General features: G+C 44.2%; 1 long non-coding RNA gene across 1 annotated transcript in view; it reads left to right on the top strand.

Moving 5' to 3' along the window:
* LOC140256359 (uncharacterized) overlaps positions 1-20,798 on the top strand; it is a 30,535-nt gene extending 9,737 nt beyond the window's left edge. Inside the window, exons 2-3 of the long non-coding RNA XR_011904690.1 lie at positions 17,918-18,119; positions 20,601-20,798. This is a non-coding gene — a long non-coding RNA (uncharacterized lncRNA). The remainder of the gene's footprint in view (positions 1-17,917; positions 18,120-20,600) is intronic.
* The last annotated feature ends 501 nt before the right edge of the window (positions 20,799-21,299 follow it).

The following is a 21,299-nucleotide window of genomic DNA, read 5'->3' as shown; positions in this document are numbered from 1 at the left end:
ACTGTCCCAGGAGGAATGTCCTGCTCCATCACCTGCTTAGCTTTGTCCTCACAGAGATGGCTTTTATTAGGATGACGTGACTTTCCCTGGAGATATAAGATGCCTTAGAGCATAACTAGGCAGCTTGCACCTTGGAAAGTATGTGTTTGTGAGATGACTGCTGAACCGCTGGTTCAGTGGTTTTGGAAAAACAGGATTGGGAATTGTTTGCTAATAGCAGAAATAAGCTTAATTATTCTCTTCAAGTTCCATGCTTTAAAGCACCATCTTGAACTTCAGAGGATGAAAGGATTTCACCTGGTCCCCATGGCGTTAAGCTGGTGCCTTGTGTCACATATGTATAGGAAGCTGTGTGTTTGTCTCAAATAGAATACTACTAATAAAACAATCTTTCATCAGATCCTCCAGAGACTTCCCCTACTGAGATGGAAATACTGGTGAGGCTGAGCAGGTCTGTCTTTGGTGTTGTTTCTGCCATCTGAAGTGGGGTTATTGTGTGACCAGGGTTGTGTCAGTCAGATGGATGTGGCTGAGACCTGGCAGGTACTCACAACCACAGCACTAGAGTTGGATTTCAGAGCCTTGTTCCAAAGAGTAGGAAATTTATATCTTAACAGCTTGTTTGGAGAAACTGAACATAGGCTACACAGTTCTTGTTTTAATAGTAGATGTCACAAAAACAAACACAACAGTCCCCTATATAATAGACTCATCTTCTCTAAATCTAGGGATCTAGGGAGAGCCCTTCTGCAGTCTCCTTTTACAGAAACAGGGAAGGATTCTGCTGCTGGTATCAGTATGAACAGATGAGCCTTCAAGGTCTTTGGCATTTCAGACTGGTTTGGGTATTCACATCAAGCCCACTGAAGCGTCACTTATAAGCAGTGCAGGAGAAGACCAAGGAAGTGTGATGACAATGAAGGTGAGGCTGATGAATGGGATTAGAAAGTGGAGGAATGGCTCCTTGCAGGAAATAACCATGGATGCCATCACTAGGAGAACATTCATTTTGGAGGCTTCTTAGTTTCTTTATTCACTGATAAGATATACCAAAGGAGATCTCCATGGAATTCAGGACAGCAGCTTGCTCTTGTAAATGCTAGCATTCTTCAGGGTGATATCTCTTCTGAATATCTTACTGGAGTTCTGAAAGCTGTGATTATGCCTGAACTGTAGTGTGACTGAGTGAAAGAGCTGATGAGAACTGACCGCTAAACTTGGTATTGCATCCATGTACTGTTGGCATCGTTTTAGTTCTCGGATTGCCAAACAAACAAATGGGGTGCTGTAAGTACAAAACAAAAAGGAGTCAACTGCTTGATAAAGAAGCCTGAGGAAAACCCAGTCTCTACCAATTTATTTAACACGCACAAAAAAAAAGTGGAAAATTGAAACCAAGAGCTGCATTAAAACACAGGGCTTCTTTGCTTTCATAGGATGAAGCACGGCTGCCTGGAAGCATAGAACAGTGTTAGTGAGGACATTTAGCTCCAGGTGGGAATCAGGTGTCACTTTCATATCTACTGTGTGATTTAATTTGCTGAGCTGTGCCGGCACCCAAGAGGCCACCGGTTCTGTGGCTCACTGCTGGCTAACCCAGATGCTACCTGTTCCAGAGCACTTTCTTCCACATAAAGCTTTTATCTGGCTGTTTAAACAACTTGGGGCACTTGGATGCCTTCTACCCATGGTGTCAGTTGCTGTGTTTTGTTCTGGGACTTTGCATGAGAATGTCTGGGCTTCACAGAATATGTATGTGTTCTGTCTCCTGCTTTTGCACTGTTGTGTTAAGGTCGGTGCCTGGGAGCTTTGTCCTAGTCCTTGATCATCCCTAGACAAGTGACTAATGTACTTAGTATGCTTTGTGAGTGGGGAAAAAGGCATTCCTTGGGGAAGCTTGGTGCTTAGTGGCCCAATGTAAACTATCCTTGTTCCCCATTAAAACCACCTAGTGTCCTAGACATAGAGCAGTCTGCCAGCATGCCTATAGTGCCCATCCGTCCCCTGGTGAGTGCTTCTGTACTTACTGCCCAAAATCCCAAGCTCCTCCTTAAACCAGTTTATGGCTGGGGGCACTGTTTCCCCCCTGCAGTGTGGGGTCTCTTTACTAAAAGATCTCCTGGGAGGCTGGCTTCTCTGACTTTCTTCATTTGGATGCTTGATTCCTGGGAATGTGCTTCAAGGAAGAGTCTAAAAAATGCCTTTTGCCTAGCAGTGAAGTTGTTGCCCAGAAATGTAAAGCCAGAACCCCAGGGGACTGCTAAGCCACAGTGCTTTATTCATGTATAAGGCAGTACACGGGAGCTATTTCCACCTCACCAATACCTAAGTTTTAGGTAATTATGTGAATGCCTTCATCTCTGAACAAGCTGGAGCACTGGCTGATGATCACTCACCTGTGGCATAAGGCTCCTGTCTGCTTCTGGTAACACATGATGGGGTGAAAGGAACCCCTGCGTGCACCTGGTGGACAGTGCAGTCCCTTATGCAATGTGTGTGGGAGCAGTTCCTTTGTGACTCTGATGGAGATTGGCCTGTGTCCTGGAGAGCAGGATTTAGATTGCTTTTATCTTCATTCTCCAAGCTACAGTGATTATTAATGGCTATAAAATGACCCAGCTGCAGTGTTTGGCTTAGTGACCTTCAGCAACAGTGAATTTTGCAGGCTGTATGGTGGGGGTGGGGAAAGCTTTTTCTTATTCTTCAGGAATGTTGGAATTCCTCATAGAGATGTCATGCTGGACAAGGAGCCTTGAGAGGCTGTCTGCTTCACTTAGCAGCACTGATCTAAGCAGCTGAACTGAGAGATGTTTTCCTTTGAGTAAGGCAGAGGAGAAATGAAGAGGTCTCACCTTTTTCACATGGAGCAGGGCATTTATCCTGCAGCGCAGGGTCTGTGTTTACAAATGGGACTTAGGTACCCATGGTTTCATTTCATATTTGAAAGTGCTCAGGTGATCTGTGCTTTGATGCTGTCCTGCTAGCTCTGGAGTGTGAAATCCTCTGTACTAATCAATTAATACATTGCTGGGCATGTTTATGTTGCCCTGCACCTGTGTCCCAGGAGCTCAGATGAGTAACAAGACCTTGGCCACACTGTTCAGCCTACTCATCAAAATACCTATCTGGATGAGCTGATCTGTGTATCTTTGTGATACGGGCCTTGGGCAGAGGCCACAGCCCTCACTGACCACCTGCTCTGAGCAGATCCATGAGCTGAGACAAAAGTCTGCCCAAGTTATGTAGTCTCCTCATGCCTCTGGTTGCACCGAGTCTGTTCTAAGGGCTGAAAGGTGCACTTTTCAGCCAGCCCAGGGAGACACCTTGTGCCCCAACAGGGAGTCCATGTTGCCTGGTGTTGCACTGTTTTGAAAGAGAGAATGCTTCTTCTTTGACACACTTTATATGCTGCCTGTCAAGGTATAAGAGCAGCATTTGATGGTGCCGATACTGCTGTTTGTATCATCAGATAATCACCAGCCTAGCAAGAATTTGTAATTTGACTAACAGCTCATGACATTACTCTTATTATTTATTTCTGGCAGAACAAATGCAGCAGCAGCTTTCTTCCATGGCATCAGCTCCAAATGTCTGTGGCATCCTATCAGCCAAGGCTCTTTTTAAAAAATTCAGCCATACTCCCCCACATCTTGCTAACTTTACAGTCCCCCATGGCATCTGTGTGCAGTGAACTGAGCTGTTGAGACTAAATGTAATTTGCAATCAGGCTTCTGTTAACGTGGAAATGTACCGGCTGCTCTCCTGCAGTATGGGTTCTCATTCTGTCTAGCATATGGTAGCATTAAATCCAGTCTGGAGTGCCTCTCTTTACCACACTGTCAGTCCTTGCAGAGTGGAGAACCCTAAAAAAACAAGTGAGTAAAATACATTTCAGGAACTGGCTGCCTTCTAGCAGTGCTTGTTGGGAGCCATCAAAGGAGACCATACCTCGAAAACTAGCCCTGACAGCCTTCTAAGCAAGTACAGAAAACTGACTGGAACACTGATGCAAAAGCCATGTACTTCCCAAGGCAGGTATTGCACAGGGAGAAGGGGACAAGGAGAATCAAACAAGAGCGAGTTCATAATTAACAAGTTAAAAAGCCAGAAGCAGTCTATCTTTCTGTTACCAATGTGGGAGAGATTTTGATTCAGGAGGATAGCCTGGGGTATGAAGCCGACAGTTATGTAAAGCTTTGGTATCAGATGTAGGCAAAACAAGAAATCTATCCATCCGCAGAGAAAACAGACAATGCTTTTATCCATTAAGTATTTCGTTCCAGCTACAGCTTGCCATACAGTGCACGAAGGAAGCCCTGGAATTTCTTCAGTGTTAGCATATCTCCCGTTGTCTTGTAAGGTAGTTTAATTTTAATTTTGCTATTTGAGTGTTATGAATAATTCATGGTGTTTTCTCACTGTCAGCTCTGATGGATGTCCTCGGCTCTTCTTCCCCGAGGCTCACTGGGCTTTGGCCTTAGTGAAAAAGATGCAATCTGTATCTGAGGCAAATTGGAATTGAGGCAAGAAATCTATCACTATGGGCCAGCAGGGGCATGGGTATCTGAGTCATATCTTGCAGTTTTGGCTTATTCCCACCCTTAGGACCACAAGCATCTGTTCATCTCATGCATGTTCATGTTATTTGTTACCTGTAAAACCATTGATTTGCACTTGGTGTCCTGAGCCTTTGGTACATGAAGAATCCTAGAGTTAAGCTGCTGGGCTGAGATCAGAGAAAAGCAATCAAGTGTGTTTGATCTTAATGCTTGCTTTTTCTTAGAGGCTTCTCTGATTTCTAATGAGTAGAACTTATTTCAATGTTGGCCTGTATCTGGGTGTTCGGAAGAGCTGGATATAAAGAACTGTCAGAATCTCAGGAGTGATAACAGCAACCTGAAGTTCTGAGATGTTGGAGCAGATTGTGGCAGCAGACCACGGGCTACTTTTCCATCCTGGAAGATTCAATCTTGTGTGGTTGAATCTATGAGTGACTGCAGGATCCCAAAGTGCTTCCTGGCAGTATTATCTTTAAGTAAGAATAATGTGCCTGTTGAAAGTAGCTGCTGCTTTCTTCATTACCCTCCTCTATTTTTCCTGGTAGAGCTAAGACTTAGGAGTCTGTATTTTATTGACCTTGGACTCTGGCTGTCAATGGTTCTAATATTCACAAAACCATTTGGGGAATGTTTTTAAAGTCCTGACCCATAATACTTTAGCACTGTGAGAAGGGGACAACTATAGGGAAACTTGTGAGAAAGATGGGAATAAGCTGTTGGGTAATGAAGCTTCTTCCCAGGAAATTGTAGATAGGGCAAAGACCCGGACCGACCAGCTGGTGGATGAGGTAGATTCTGATCCTTTCTCAGCTCCAGATGGCCAAAATATTTCATGTGTGCTCATATGGAGGGAACTAATTGTCTTTATGTGGGGATAGAAAATAGATGCATTTATCCTCACTTCACCTTCATTTGTTTTGTTTACTTAAATTAAGGATGTGAGGATTGACCTGAGAGGGTCTCATTTTTGAGCCGTAGTTTGCTGCAGTGTTTGGTTACTGTGGCCAGTGAGAATGAGAGTAAGCTCCATTGTGAGAACAGAGTATACCACAGTGCATCTCATCTCCCTCAGGAGGTGACTAATCCAAATATAATCCAAGGAGATAAAAATGCAGTTCAATAAATGATTCTGGTCCAGGTTTAAATTCTGAAAAATATTATGGGAGGGGGGGGGTGTTGCCGTGCACAATTATAATCCAAACCCCATACTTGCCCAGGTGCTAGCGAAACCCTCGCTAGGGCCAAAAGGACCACCGTGACTCATCAAGAAAGGTGGCAAAATGGCGTTTATTAGGAGTAATCAATACCTTATATACCTTACTACTTCGTCTACGCCCCCTAGGGCACGTTTGAAATGCGCACGCCCAAAGTACATCACTAGATAGGGGACGGAAGAGGCTGGTTTACTATCACCGTCACATCCCGAAAAAGCCCCGCTACCGCCTATATGCTTGTACTACAAGGTTCAGCCTCGTTAGCATCTACAACAGGGGGGGAAGCACGTGTGTTTACTTGCTTACACAAACATGGGCAGGAATAGAGGTATATCCAAGTAACTTCCCAAGTCATATGCTCAAACCTCTTCCCTGAGAAAACCTGGATGTCAATTTTTTCCTGACTGTGAGTGGTTAGCTTGGGCTTGGTAGCAGGAGGACAAGCAGCTCATACTTGTCATGTTTAGCCTAAATGTGACAACAGACAGTTCCTAACTGTGTAACTCTTCTCCTCCTCCACAAGGCATACTTGCTTAGTTCCCTCGGTGATATCCAACTGGGCTCCATCCCAATTATTTGTTTTTCTGGTAATCATCCACATTTCCATGTAAGAAAAAATGTCATTGGAATAACTGTGGTTTTGCAAAGTAAATCACTGAGCAGAAACTCTCTGCATCTTGAGAGAGAAGGTAGGATTATTTTGTGAAGAGGCGTTTCTGTGTGTTTAACCTATATCCTCAGGCCCTATCATTAGAGGCTGTAGGCTGTCTGTGCTGGACTCTTTCTGCTCCTGTGCTTTGGTGCCCTGGGATGAGGACAGGCAAAGTCTGTGAGGCTTTGCACAAGGTTTTGTTGGCACTGATATTACTGTGCACTGGGGAAATACCTACAGCTCTCAGCCCTCAAATGTTTGTGGATTCAGTCTGGCAGAGTTCATTTCAGTTGACTCAGATCCCTGCCCCACTTGCTGTTTCTGTAGAGTGAGAGGTTTGCAGACATATGGTGTCTGATGGAGACCTCCTCCTCCTGTTGCTGGTGGTCAGTTTGATGGTTTTAGCAGTTCTGTTGGCCAAAAATGCATAGGTTTTGTGCTACTTTGATAGGAGTGATACCTGTTTAATTGGTGGCCCTGTTTGTGACCATCCCTTCAAAAGAAGATCATCAAACAAGGCTTCTGGGTATGTGACTTGTAACATGGATCTTGGTTGACTAAGCCAACGTTTTGTGGCAGAGCCACCTTCACAGCATTGTTTACTGTTTTGCTTCTACTTAAGTCCTGCTGAGTGCTATCTGTTTCTCATGCAATTTGTATCTTAACCTATCATCGCAGCTTTGACTATCGTATTTCTACTTCTTATTTCTGGGAGATCTGTACAGGAATACACGTAGCATAAGCAATAGAAACAGTTGACAATTCCTGCGGTTTCTGCAAACTATAGTGGGCAATCAAGAAGCTGGTGTAGAGAAAACAATGTTAAGGTCCAAAGTTAACAGGTGCTACACCTTGGGCATTGAGAGGGTGTTGGAGAAATAAGAAGATTGAAATTTTTAGAGATGCACAGATCATATGTCATAGTGATCCTATAGTATTGACTATAGAAGAGGTTATAGGCTGCCAATTACTTGTATTCATCCAAAAAGGGAAAAAAAATTGATGTGACCTAAAGGCTGTTGAGAATCAATAGACAATGCAGCTGTTATCAACTGTTTGATATCACTGGTTGTCCTCTTCTGACACAGTGCAAAGTAAATTACAATGATTCCTTAGAAACATGCTTGAGGAAGAGAATGCCTGATGGGATTTTTCTGTGTTATTCTGGGGATGCATATCAAAGCTTTTGGAAACAGCAGGAAGGGAAGCCATTAGTTCTCTGATGGGACTTTAATAGAAGAACTGTATAGTGTGCGTCTTTGACCTTCATCTCTTGGTCAGCCTAGTTCCCCTTGACTACACTTAGGATGAAACAAAACGATTCACCAGAGATGTTTGTTAGTTCATAGCATGTGAAACACTCTGATCATGGGCAGTTTTTGAATGGCCAAAAATAAGAACTTCTCACTTCTGTGTAATATGGTCTGTTTACAGAATAATGAAGGGAAGGATGTCTCCATAGTAACCTGTAAAGCAGGCAAGCCTACGTCTTCCACTCTGATACCATCTTCAATAAATAGATTGTACATCTGGTTTAAAAAGAAAGAACCCAAAAGTATGGTTTGCTTTGTTTTATGTGGCTTCTGTTGCTTCTAAAGAGCAGGAAGGCTGGAGATCTGCTTCCTCTTACTTGTAATACTTGAACGGTTCTAAGCAAATCAGTGAAGTTGAACAGATCTGAGTTGCTGTTACATCAAGTTGTCTCTAACTTCTGAGGGTTCTTTTGTAGATGAAGAGCCAGTGAACTGTGAAAAGCCTTCAGAAAATATACACAGGTGCTGAAAAGAGAAACATGTGGCCTGTGAATAGGGCCAAAAGTCTTCGTCCAACCCTGAAACAGAAAATGTGGTTCAGAACAGACAAGAGAGAGTGTTTCCTGAGAGTGAGAGTTAATATTTAATCAATTTCTGAACAAAATTACACAATTTTTCATGCTGAATGCTTCTAAAAATAGACCAGGAGGTAAATGCAGATGATCATCTCAGGACTTTGGGGATAATATGAGTGACTTCTTGAGTTTTCGGTCAGTACTGCTTTCTAGGATCCATCTTGTTTCTTACAGCTCTCTCCTAGAAAGTAGGTCTGTTTTGTCTGAGCTGACAGAAGCTGCTCTCTGGTTTCTGACATGTCTAACAGACAGCTGTGTGAATCTCTTCTGCTGGAAGGTCAGATATTATGTGAGAATAAGGTCAAAAAAAAAATAAAAATAAAAAGGGTTGATTGAAGGAGCAACTTCAAAAAATCACAGCTGCATTCCCCAAAAGATCAAGTTTCATTTGGTTCTACAGGAGAAAGCTAAGCTTGTGGTTCACTGTCTGGATGATGACTGCTGTGAAACGAGAATCTGAATGAGGACAGAGGCTGGAGTGAGCCAGGCATGAGGCAGCAGAGGCAGAATGAAAGGCTGGGTTCAAGCTGCTGTCTGGCCAGTGTTGTACCAGTCTGTCCCTCTTGCTGGTGTCCATGCTGTTCTGTGTAGCTGTTTCAGAATGCTGGTAGCCAGTCCTGATAATTCCTTTGCTGCCCTGGAGAGGTGATTTAGGAACACTGAAATCCAACTGTTCTTCAGGCGTTAGACATCCAAAAGGTGCCCTAGGAATCCAGGGGGAGCAGGTTCCTGGGACTACTTCTTTAGCTGGTCTGGTCTGGTTGCCCATTGGTATTTCCTAAGCTGGCAGATGGAGGTGTTGGAAAATAATAGAAGTTAATAGTTTTGGAACTTCAGAAAAAGTTTTATTCTAGCAAAGGTTGATAGTTGGTTTAGGGGACAAATATGACATTATCTGAGCATGATTCCTGATTGCTGAGAGATGCAACCTGGGCAGTGCACCTCTGTCCTCTGCTTTCACTCTTGGTTTCGCTCTTCCACTGGTTAAATTCTTCATTGGCTTCTGCTGCTCCCAGTATCTCCTGTTGCCAACAATATCCTGCATTAATCAATAATAATCAGAGCTTCCTAGAGGCCACCATCGAGCTGATTTTTTTTTTTTCTTTTTTATTCTTTTTAAACATCCACATTTGAGACAAGGCACTTTGTACCATGATGCATGTATGACATCAGATGGGGGCTGCAGCGCCAGCGATGCAAGGATGGCAAAAGTAATCCTAATGGAGAGAGCTGCTTTCTGAGAGAACCCCCTGCCCTGTGTCCGGACCTCGAGTACCCGGCTGTCTCCGGGAGATGTTCCTGGGCCCTCTGGAAGCTAAAGGCAGACATCTGCTGCCACCTCCTGTCCGAGTAGGCGATGGCACGCTGGGAGGGATCGCAGGGGCACGGTGGAACCACCATCCAGTCTTCAGGTGGGGAATCGCCTCTTGGCACTGACAGAGGCAAGGCAGTTCAAAGCAGTGAGGTTATCCATCATCTTGAGCGCTGTTCTTAGGTGCTTCCTTGGTGAGCTTTCCCTGTCTGCACCGTGTAGTGCCCTTCTTTCATTTTGCAAAGTTTTTTCTTTCTGGATTTCTCAGCTGCTCAGATCCCTCAGCCAAAGACAGACCCACGCCAGGACCTGCAGCAGCAATGGCAGGAGGAAGTAATCCAGCCACTTTTCTCTGCCCCCTGCATCATGGTGACAGTGGGAAGCTGGGGTAGGACTGCTCTTCCTCCTTGCCCTCACCACAGCCCAAGGGCACCCAGCCCCACAGGCTTGCAGGCAGCTCTGGGCTGGGGCTGTAGGGCTGGGTGTGTTGCACACCCTGTGCCAGGGCTGTTTCTGGTAGATGGCCTCTGGCCAGTGAGACTGTCCTGCTGCTGGCCAGCCCTCGGGGCCTGGCTACTGCTGGTGACCAGTGGTTGCTTTTAATTTGTATCACTCTGACTCCTTTCTGTTTTTGGAGAGGTCAAGGGCAATGCTTTGTCCGTGATTGCTTTTACTTCTTTGGCTCATCCACTAATAGCTACTGCAGCTTCCCCGCTGCCTGTGGTGACTACAAATTTGAGCTGAATTAATCCCAGACAGAGGCTCAATTCGAGGCAAACTTTTCTTCCAACACGTTCGGTCCGAAGAGGCTTGCCACTTACCCTCCCTGTGCCTGTCTCACCCTGATTAGCACTGAGGGGCCCTTGGTCTAGTGCAGGCAGATGGCAAAGAGTGAGTCTGTCTGCCAGACCTCAGTGAGCTGACAAACAGAAAGCAGAGGCATGGCTGGTGCTGACAGGCTTTGCTTGCCGCCCTGGAAGCTCCCTTGGTGCAGCAGAGGTGTTGCTGCTCCTTCTCCAGCTGGCCCAGGCTGCAGGCCACACTCAGACCTTCAGCTAGCCCTCGTGCAACCCTGTGCTGGCTGTGCCTCAGGCTGCTCAGTTATCCCTCTGTGTGTCTCCTAGAAGCGTCGAGATTTCAGAGCTTGTTTCTCCCAGTTTCCCAAGCAACTCTTATTTCATGACATTTCTGCCTCTTTTGCTGAGGTTTGTTTTCATGCTGCCTGGCTGAAGTCAGCATCTGTTCTCACAGCCCCTGTCCAAGGAGCCTTCCTGATACCAGGTATTGGAATGGCAGGCTCCAGACCCTCTCTGATAAGATCTGGTTGTTTAGTCCCAAAGCAACCACTCCTCCTAAATCAAACGTAAGTCAACCATCTACCTTCCTCTAATCTCTGGGACTATGCAAGTGTGTCCCATAAAGAAAGTGACACACAGATGCCCTGTAGTGGGGTCTACATTAAGCGCTCGCCTTCTGCAAGGGCTCTCATAGCTGGTGTTCTGGAAAGCACATTTCTGAGTTTGAATGCTGCTTCTTCCTTGAGCTGAGACTAACAGCAAGCTTCCTTCAACTCTGCACATATGACAGGTAAAAATTCTCAGAGTTATGCTCTGTGGGATTTTATTTTTACTGTTTCAAGAGGCTGAAGAGCCAGAGCAAAGAGCTCAGAAAGCCCCTGCATCCCTGCTGTGCCATGCAGCCTGCTCTTTCTTTGGAATTCATAGATAATTGCTAGTCCCATCAAGAGCCAGTCATTTTAGTAGTGTAAAAATCACTATGGTTTTATTTCAAGCTAGAGAAACCACTTTGTCAGACTGGGCAAATCTTACTAAGCCAGTATGTGGGCTGTGGGCACAGCCAGAGTTGAACAGAAAGAGCCCAGTTCCACAAATACTAGATTTTTTTTTTCTCTTACTTGGTTAGAATCAGGGAAACAAAGTAAACAAGCAGAGGAAGGGCTGGGGAAGTGGGGAGGAGGGGAGGGGAGAAAACTTCCTACTTTCTGACAAAACTGTTTTCAACCCCTCCCTCAGAAAGAGAGGCTTTCTGCCATATGGAGCTTCAAATGTTTGTTTGCTTTGCCTACATGGTTATTTACTGCTCTGGAGAGTCTGTGCTGTCTTTTCTGGCATGCTCAGCCTTTCAGGGAGTAGGATGGAATGAAGGGCTGTTTACCTACTGCTACTAGCACTTATTTAGCAGTGGGGCTGGTTTCTGATCCAGATTTTGTCAGAATGCTCATGCTTCAACACTGCACCAGGAGCATGTGGTGGTGAAACTGAAATTAAGGGAGAAACTGCCTCCTCCTCTAGGTATATGACTTCCTTATATGCTTTGGTGTATTTGGCTCGTGGAAGAGGGGGAAATACTTCTGTTCCTGCATTTTTTTAGGTAGAGGAACAAATGACTTCAGGGAAGAGAGAATGCAGAAGTAGAGGAAGGCAGATGTTTTGCAAAAGGCCTTACAGAGCATCTGCAGGAGAAGCAAAGTCAGCCAGCAATTTTCTTGATCTCTTGTTCATGCTTTGTGAGTACTCATCATACTTGCATGTCCCTTCCACTAGCTTTTTTTTCCTCCAGCCAGCCCCAAGGAAAACAGGCTGTGTGTTGTCTGGAGGCTGGTTGCAGAGGTATGATACAGATGCTGGTCACAGAGGGTCTGAAGAGTCACAGGATGAGTCTGAACTTTGCCATCAACTCTGGGCTAACTGAGCTGAAATCTCAGTGTTTCCATCCAAGCTGTCACTGTTGTTGATCTTCACCATCACCCTTACTACAGTTCATGTTCCTACTACCACCTTTCAGGAAGACAGGGCCTCGAGGTGGTTGCATCCCTTTTCCTCCATCCTCTGACATTCGGTGTTGGGAAGGATCGCTTTTGCTATGGAAGCCTTTCGTAGTGCAATTGTGGTTTCAACAGCATCCTGCAAATAGGTTTTAGGCTTGTACCTTGACCCAATGCAATTAAATATACTGTGGGCTGCATGAGATGAATAATGTGAGGGGGCTGGACTTGAAAGCTGCCATCACCCAGCTTAGTTATGTGGACCTGTTTGGCTACTTTGAGGGTGTCAGCAGCACTCTGATGTCTTATTATGTAATCTTGCATCCTGCTCTTCTTTCAGAATGACCTGTCACATTTTCTTTTATCAGGATAGGGAGAATGAATGCAGTTTATATTTTTAAAGTCAAGAAGGGGGTGCAAATGGATGTTTTTCATTACACCCTCAATAGAACTGCCCATGGGTCTCACTGCTGTCTCTTTGGATTGGGCCAGCAACGTGCCTCTGACATAGGACTCTCCCAGACAGAAATCTGAGTGCTTCTGGTGCTACTAGTTGTATCCTGCAGTCGTTTTGGAAAAATAAAATCATTCTATCTGTTTCCATTTTATCACTGAAGGGCCCTAAAACCCAGAACTTTCTTAATGGCCTTTCAAGGAGGTAATGACCGCTTGCTTTGTACTGGAACATGTCCTTTATATTTGATGCTAGTTAATGGGGGTGAAATTGCTCTTGGCTCTTGATATTCCTAAGTGTTCCCCTTTGGGGGCTGGATTCCTTCCCAGTAAGTGGCAGCAGCCACCAGCAAAGGTGAGTTTGACATTGCTGCAAACTCTCCCTGCAGCAACCCGTGCAACTGTGCCAGCACTGGCTCCCTTTGCTTGGATTATTTATTGAAGGTGAACTTCTTGAGTATACAGAGCGCAGCATGTTTTCTTGAGTGCAAGCAAGGACCCCAGAGATGTGCTGGAGGGAAAAAAAACTCAAGGTAAAGCCATGGAAGGCACTGTATGGGCTTCAGGCTACTATCTTGTGGCTGCTTGGTTCTAGGCAAGGGTCAGCTTCCTTTTTCCAGCAGAGGCTTTTGGCTCCAGTAGCTGGTGAAAAAGATTGTTGCTTGTGGTTTAGGAAGAAGGGAGGGTATGCTGGTATGCTTGGCTCTTGTACTTGGTTTTCATATCTGTGAAGCGTGGGTGACAATTTTGCCTTCTTCAGAGGCTTTTTTGCAGGCTTATGAATAGAAAACATTCAGAAATTCCCTACTTCACAGTTGGGACACGTTGGCATTCTGTGCAGGAACTTTTATATAGGCCTTACCTAAGTGACAGTGGGCAATATTGTCTCTAACGTAGTGGCTGTTCACTAGGAACTGTATCTGCAAGAGTGCTGTTATTTTACTACATGCTGGGAGACTTCTCCCTTTGTTTAGGGTTGTGCAGAATCCAGCTGTGATTTTGCTGGCAGAACTGCACTTCCAGCAGAGTGAGAGTTTGTGTGTGCATTGCTGGGTCACATGTTCCACCATTGCCATCAGCTCGAATGAAGTTTGGTTAGTGGGCCACAATGCCTGCAGTCTATTGGACGCCGGCATGCTTCTGCAAGCATCAGACTAGGATTGTGCCTTGTACCTCCAGTCTTTTGCATGTATTACAAGTGTTTGTATTTTTATGGCACTGCAGTTGCACTCCCTATTGGCTCTGAAGATTCAGAACTAGCCCTCTGTCATGACAGCATTGCTTCTCTCTGGATATTTATCCTGTGAGACTGAGAGCAAACTGAAACCCTAAAGACTTTCAGCAGTGTTAGCTTGCCCTCATTGCTAGTATATAAGAAACGTGCTGTTCTGGCTCTTCTTTGATATCTTCCTTGGATTTGTGCTGCTGCAAAGCTTCTCTGATCTTCGCTGCTAAATGACACAACCTAGAAGAGCAGTGTTATAAGTGAACTCTGCAGAAAAGGATCTCACTGTTTTAAAACCGGAGTGATCTCTGGGAAAAGAATTACTTAAAACCTTTGATGCTGCCAAAGGCCAGGCAGCTGGGGCATTTAGAAGAAATCCAATTGTTCAAGTAGTGGGAGCACTGAAAGAAAAACGTTAGTGTCAATCTCAGGTTAATTGGAAAATATTCAAAGGGCTTTGTTTTGCTTAATTTTGAGGTTAGAAGTTCCCTGGGGTTCTATGAAAAGAATGTAACACTGGCAGCTCCTTTGAAATGAGCAGGAGTAGGCTGTAAAGCAAAGAATTGAGAGAGGATGTGACCTCCTGGTGGACAGCTGGATGGGGCAGCAGGAAAGTAAAGATGAGAAAGCTGTGCAACTGCTCCTGCTTCAAAAGAAGTCCGTGGTGTGGCATAAATTGAAAGGTATGAAGACTCTCACAAACTCGTTCTCTGTTCACCCCAATCCCAAGGCAAGGTTGCCTAACTCCAAGCATTCCCCGGCTGTGCTCACAGCCTATGGGAAGTAAGAGACATTCAGGTGTGTGGTGACCCTGCTGGTCTATTAGAAAATCAGCATCTGCTGGGAAGCTTGGAGTAGCTCTGCAACAAAAGCCCCAGGTTCTGGGATTAACTGCGTGCACTTGTTAAGGCCAACCCTTCATTTTTATCTTTTGTTTTTCTTGTTAGCATAAAGCATTTTGGGGTAAGGAGTGTCTTAGCCTACGTTCACGTGGTTATTCTGCAGGATGTTAACCTGCCTGTGGTCCTGGGGCTGTAAGCTGTGTGTGTGGGAGGTGGGAGCCTGCAGAGCCCGTTCCTCTCTGGGAGACACAAAGGGAGTCCCTGGGGCTGTGGGAAGTGATGCAGCAGCTGGGGTTTGTCCTCCCTTTGCCCTGTGTGGGGGTAATTTCAGCTGAGTGCATCTCTGCACCATCTACAATAGGACAGCATGAGGAGATGGAGACTTTTCATCACGCTCTCTAGGAGAAGTTTTGAGAGCAGTTCCTCAGCAGGGAATCATGAGCTGCAGGAGCCTATTGGAGAGTGTCCAACCTATTTCTTGGGAAAAGGAAACTCCAGGACTCTGAGACCGACCCACAGTGTTGCCTCAGGAGCATTTCAAGCCATTGGAAAGCATGAAAGTTGCAAACTGTGTTGAGAATTGCATTGTGTTTAACTGCATACCTGGATTATGGAGAGATGGTAAAGGGATGGGAGCAAGGGCACATAATAACCAAGAGACAAGGCTGAAATATCTGGGAAGTGAGCAGAGAAACCATCTGAGAGCATCATCTCCAGCAGACCTCTGACAAGATGGAGTCTGGCTGCCTTTCAATTCAAAGCAGAGTCCTACAGGCTTCTCCTTAAGAACAGAAGGGTTTTACAACCCTTTTGGCCTTGTGTGTCCATTCTGCTGATTGAAAAATCACTTCTATTGATTGAAGAACTCTTTTCCTGCTAGTGATTTGAGTCACAGAGTAAGGAAAACAAGTTTCAGGTCTCTTCTGTTCTGAGTGATTTTTCTCATTTTGTTTTTCTTGCTTGCTCTGAACCACTGTATCAAAGGCTGGGACTGGCTGTTCTAGGCTGCTCATAAGTCAGATCAGCAAATCAGGCAGTGACCCTTGTACCAAAAGCTGCGGGTTCTGTTTTATACCCAGGAAGGCACCTGGTCTTGAGATGCAGGCACTGGGAGTAACACTCCATCACTTTGCTTGTTGTTTGGACCAGCCCACTCCACCCCAAGTTCATGATGCGGATTTTGTTTTCCTTCTGAGTTTGGCTGGCTGCCACAGCCCTTGTTTATTTTTCTCCATTTTTACCTGCAACTTTAAGTGTACAATAGTAAAGAATAGTTTTCCCTCCTGGAGGACAGAGACGCTACCTGTAGGCTGTCATGAAGCTGTCCACTGACCTTTTCTTCTTGCTTTTGCAGCCCTAAGACTCTGGGAACGCTCATTATCAGTGTTGTGTAATTGTCACAGTGCAATCCTAGAGTCAGCAATGTGTTGTGGAAAGGCCAACACCCATGTGAATCAGCCTCTTCTATCCAACAATAAGCACCTGAGGAACTTTAACTTCACGCTGCATGCTGTCGTTGTTGCTTAAATGCAACAATGTGAATTGCAGGTTGCATAAAACACAAGAGAAAATTCTGGATAAAGCAAATAAACCCACAACAACCAACACCTTATATATATTAATAAACTGGGCATCAATTATATAATCTTAAACTGGGTGTGGTTTTATGCTAGTATAGAGTAGCATCACCCCTTAAGGTAGATGCTTTTTTTTAACTAGTTTTTTTGTTGTTGTTTTTGTTTTTTAATGGGAGTATGCTGCTGTTTGTCATCAAGAAGAGCATATTTGGATAACTTATTTTGTATTTCCATTCTGCAGTGCTCAGGCTTTGAGCTTTCAGCTTTGTAATGCTTATGAATTTCTTGTGGTAACTCAGAAGTAAAAAGGTGGTAAGTCCGGGCTACCTATAGCAAGGTGTAGGGAAGGTGTACCTACCCTCTGTTAGAAACGTAGCACAAAGGGAATGAAAATAAACGTCAAAATGTGGTTCTGGACAGAGCTTGGAGTGATGTTCTTTGACAAGAGGTATTGAAAAGTTCCATTAAATAAATAGCTGTTTACAAAAGATAGAAAAGAGAGACAGGACTGGAAGCCAAGCACTTTTTCAGTGCCCTGTAAATAAATTGCTTCCAAAGAGTCATCCTAGGAAGTTTAGTCTGTTTACTCTGTAGACATTGTTATGGCCTTATCTCTAAGTTTGTCCTTCACTGGCTAGCAACTGGTCTGACTGCACTAAACTGCTCTTTGCCTGAAGTCTGGGTGAGTTCATCTCAAGTTGATCACTGCTCACCATAATGGTGTGGTGTTCACGCTCTGACCCCTGCACCACTTTGTATTCATTGCTAAATGCAAGTTGAGGCCTCATTTTTGTTGGTTCCTTTTGATATGCACAAATGCCTATCAGACTTAAAGGTGAGTAATCAGGTTGTTTTCTCTTGTACAGTTTTGATCTAGTTGATATTAGAGTGGCCAAAAGATAAATGCAGACTTGCTTGATAGTCTGGACTGGCTTCTAGAAGCGCAGACATATGTAAGTCTTAGAAGCTCATATTTCCATTGCTGAAGTCTTTTACAAAACTCTTGAGTAACCTTAACCAGAACACTCGATCCTTCTGAACTTGGAGCATAGTGTTAACCTCCTATGGGCTGAGTAGTGTGGCATGAGATTTAGCTAATATTTGTAGAAGAGTAATTCTTTAGAGGCATATGAGTCTTAGCTAATATTTACAGAGCTCTTTGAGGTCTTGGGATAGATGCTGCTACCAAAGGGTGAAGTGGTATTCACATGTTCTGTCGTGTCAGAGTTGTTTACAAATAGAATAGAATGGTGTTTTGAAGGTCAGGGACCTTGAGAACAATAGTGGGTTTGAAGTACTCATTTATTTTTTACCAAGTTCAGATGCCTGGCATACACTAGCTTTTCATTTATATAAAAGATCTGATCAAACATTTTGGTTGTTTAAAAGGGTTGTTTTGCTTGTTTTTAGGCTTTTGAAATGTCAGATGGTAAAAACAACCCAAGAGCTCCAGATGGGGCAATTAGAAGAGAAACATGCTGAAGATGATAATAAGAAAATTCTGGATTCTCTCAATTGGGAGTCCCATGTCCTCACCTGTGACTTCCAAATGCAATCACTGTTCAAGTCTTGTGCAAAGCAGCACGCCATGAGGAAGTTCTTCATTATCAGGGTAAGCAAAGTCTGCAGCAGTTTATTCATGAGTTCATGTATGCTCAGATTTGTTTGGGATTTGGAATCTCATTTGGGATACTGAGCTTTTATATGACTGAGAAAATCATAAGCTTTCTGCTTTAACAACCCCAAATCTGATCGAGAACTTCATGACTTAGGATAACAGGAAGAAGAAGCACCAATGAGTTTGATCTCATTCACTGGTGTTTGTACTGTGATTTTCACCAGCAGGTGAATCTCATTGTTCCCCTAACTCCTGTGAGGATATGGGCTAAATCTATATAAGAGTAAAGGTGGAAGACCAGCAATGTAAAAAATGCTGTGAAATCCCTGGTTCCTTATGGAGAAGAAAAAACTCATGCAAAGGGATTTATCTAATCAGATGGCTCATTTAGTACTTAAAAACAAAAAATGCCCAAAAACCCAAACAAAAAAAAACCTGTCTCAATTCCTCTAGTCTATGGCTAGCTTTCATGAAGACAAATGGAGGAGGCATCATTTGTTGGCTGGCAAAGCGAACTCTGACTTAAAATCAGAGTAAACGGTGCAAATTGCAGTTCTTGTTTGTTTACTCTTGAAGCTGTACAAGGCACTGAGGGCTGAAGCTGCAGCAAATTCCTAATATATGTTTCTGTCTAATTTGTTATACTGGGGGTGGTTTATTCCCCAGTGCTTAGAGGGAACTGAAATTAGCTTGCAGTGACAAGCTGTAGTGCCTGGTGACCTGTTCTTTGATGCAGGGAAATGTAAGGGTGTTGTTAGGGGGTGCTTGGCTGATCACTGCCATTTATTGTGTCAGGCTTGTACTGCAAAGGCTCACTTCAGAGCCCTTTAAACTGCTGCTTTCACTGAGACAGAAGTAGCTTGGCACCTTGCAAGGCTGTGTACTTACTTTCTATAGTGATCTGAAGGATAGGCAGAGAGAGGCTTTTGAGGAGGAAAAAAAAATAGCATTAAATGCCACTAATCTCTGGCATGTTGTGAATGTGGTCTTTAGTTCTGTCTTCAAGACTGCTATTCCCAGCACCTTAGGAGAGCCATACTCCTCAGCAGAGGAGTTTGTAAGCAGTCATCAGAGGCTGTCTGTGAGCTACTGTACCCAAAGGACAAAGGGAGAGGGGCAGTAATTATCCCTGAATTTAACAGTTATGAACACGTGATGTATAGAGGAATGAAGCTAAACCCATGGGATCGCTGCTACCCAATTAATGGCTCTTTGTTGCCTTGACATGGCCTGCACTGTGCTGGAAGCAGCAGCACTCCAGTAGGCAAGTTCCCAGTGCCTAGGTTTGGATCTTACCACTTCACGGTTGCTGTATGCTCCCCAAAACCAGTCTGGAGATCTCAGACAGATAACACACTGCCTGTGTGAGACTAAGAACATGAATGTAAACCCAAGTATTACGATTATGTGAGAAAGTCATTATTTACTTGCTTTGAATCAAATGTTGCAGAGTGGATCAGAGAGGTACTTTGGGGGCTACAGATACTGACATTACCTTCCAAAACTGAGTGCTTCTTGCTAGTGGAAAAAATATCTGGCTTTATTAATTACAGCCCTTTCTTTCAAGTCCTTTTGCTCTGTTTATCTGTGGAAAGCAGCTTTATCTCCACTGAGCAAAGACGATCAATAGAATCAAATCAGAGCTGTTTGGGAGGTTGAAACAATTGGAAATGTCCCTTGTTCTGCGTTTTACACTGACGTGAAAAAAAACACTTACATTGAAGCTTTGTGGGCTTTTCAGGCCAGTAGCAGATGGTCTGTAAAATGAACATATACAAAAGGCTCTGATGCTTCTTGAAGAGCATCGTGTAAGGTCTGGGGCCTTCACGCAGCTCTCACGCTGTCCCATTACTGATGTGACACCCCAGTTTCTCCATATTTTCCCTCTAGCTCTGTCTTTTGTTCCAACTCTAGATGTCAATGCTCCCTACAGAATCAGCCTTATTCCCTTTCTGGTAGTTTTAGGAAAGCTGCTAAGTAATGTGTGCTACCAGGAACCCAATCAAATGTGTTATAATTTTCTATAAGCCAGAGGGAGATGATTGTAGTAACTCATCGGGCTCCCCATGCTTCTACCTTGGGTTCTGTTGAAATAATCTCAAGGATCGTGGCTGCTTTGATAGTTGCAGATATTTTCTTTTAAGTGAGCAGATGCTGCTTGTTCAGTGCTGATGTGTCTTGCCTTGTGATGAATCCTATGATGGACTTTAAGTGAGGATGTTATGGCTGCCTTTTCACCATCTGCACAAGATATATTGGAACACAGATGTTTTTAGCCAAGTAGAGGGTAGGAGATGAGATACCTGAATCATTCTGACTTGGATACTACAAAGTGAAGGATGTGAAGCAAACGAATGTTAGTGGCTCTCTATGAGGGCACCATCTACACATTCAGTGATCTGGAATCGAAGCAGAGCTGGTTATATTTTAACTGTCATCTTTTATCATCAGACTTATTTTACTGTTCTTCTGCAGTGTCCCCTCATTTGGCCAGAAGTGTTTGACCAAACTGTGGAAGGTCTGTGTCATGGGGAGTTCAGAGGAGATGTCACAGAGCAATTTGCTGTTGAGTGGGAAGTCATGAAGAGTTTGCAGTCTGGCTGCAGTGCTGATACATATGACAGGTTGGTGGAAAAGAAGACAAGCCTGCGAGAGATGCAATGTGGTGGTGTGTTTAAGGTACGTGAACACAAAACAAGTGCCCAAGCAGCTGGCTTATGTTGGTCTTTGTACAAGCATTGCTTCACAAGGCACTGGTGTTTGGTTTAGCTTATCTAGAGGCAGGCATACGCTTAGACTGCAGACCCACTGCCAATAATGATCTTTCTGAAGCGATTGTGAGGTAAGTCAATTATGTCACTCCTCTTAGAATGGGAAGTATTAATTACGTGAATTAGGGACGCAGAGCAAAAATGATCAAAGCAGGTGATGAAATGGGGTACCAAGATATACAGTGTGGTTTAATGCTCATGATGCCTGTTCACTGCGAATGTCTTTGAAGATGGGTGATATATAATGTTTCTAATTGATTACATTAGCAGGAGTGTTATCTGGAGGGCATTTGATGGAGATTCAGGAAACCTGGCTCTGTTTCTTGGTATTTCATTGGCCATCTGAGCAAGTTAATTCCTTTTCCTGTGCCTTAGTTGTTCCACCATTAAAAGGCAGATAATC

Source organism: Excalfactoria chinensis, chromosome 9, assembly GCF_039878825.1.
Source record: "Excalfactoria chinensis isolate bCotChi1 chromosome 9, bCotChi1.hap2, whole genome shotgun sequence".
Classification (NCBI taxonomy): domain Eukaryota; kingdom Metazoa; phylum Chordata; class Aves; order Galliformes; family Phasianidae; genus Excalfactoria; species Excalfactoria chinensis.
Note: the sequence above shows the minus strand (reverse complement) of the source record. Positions and strands in the feature narration are given on the sequence as shown.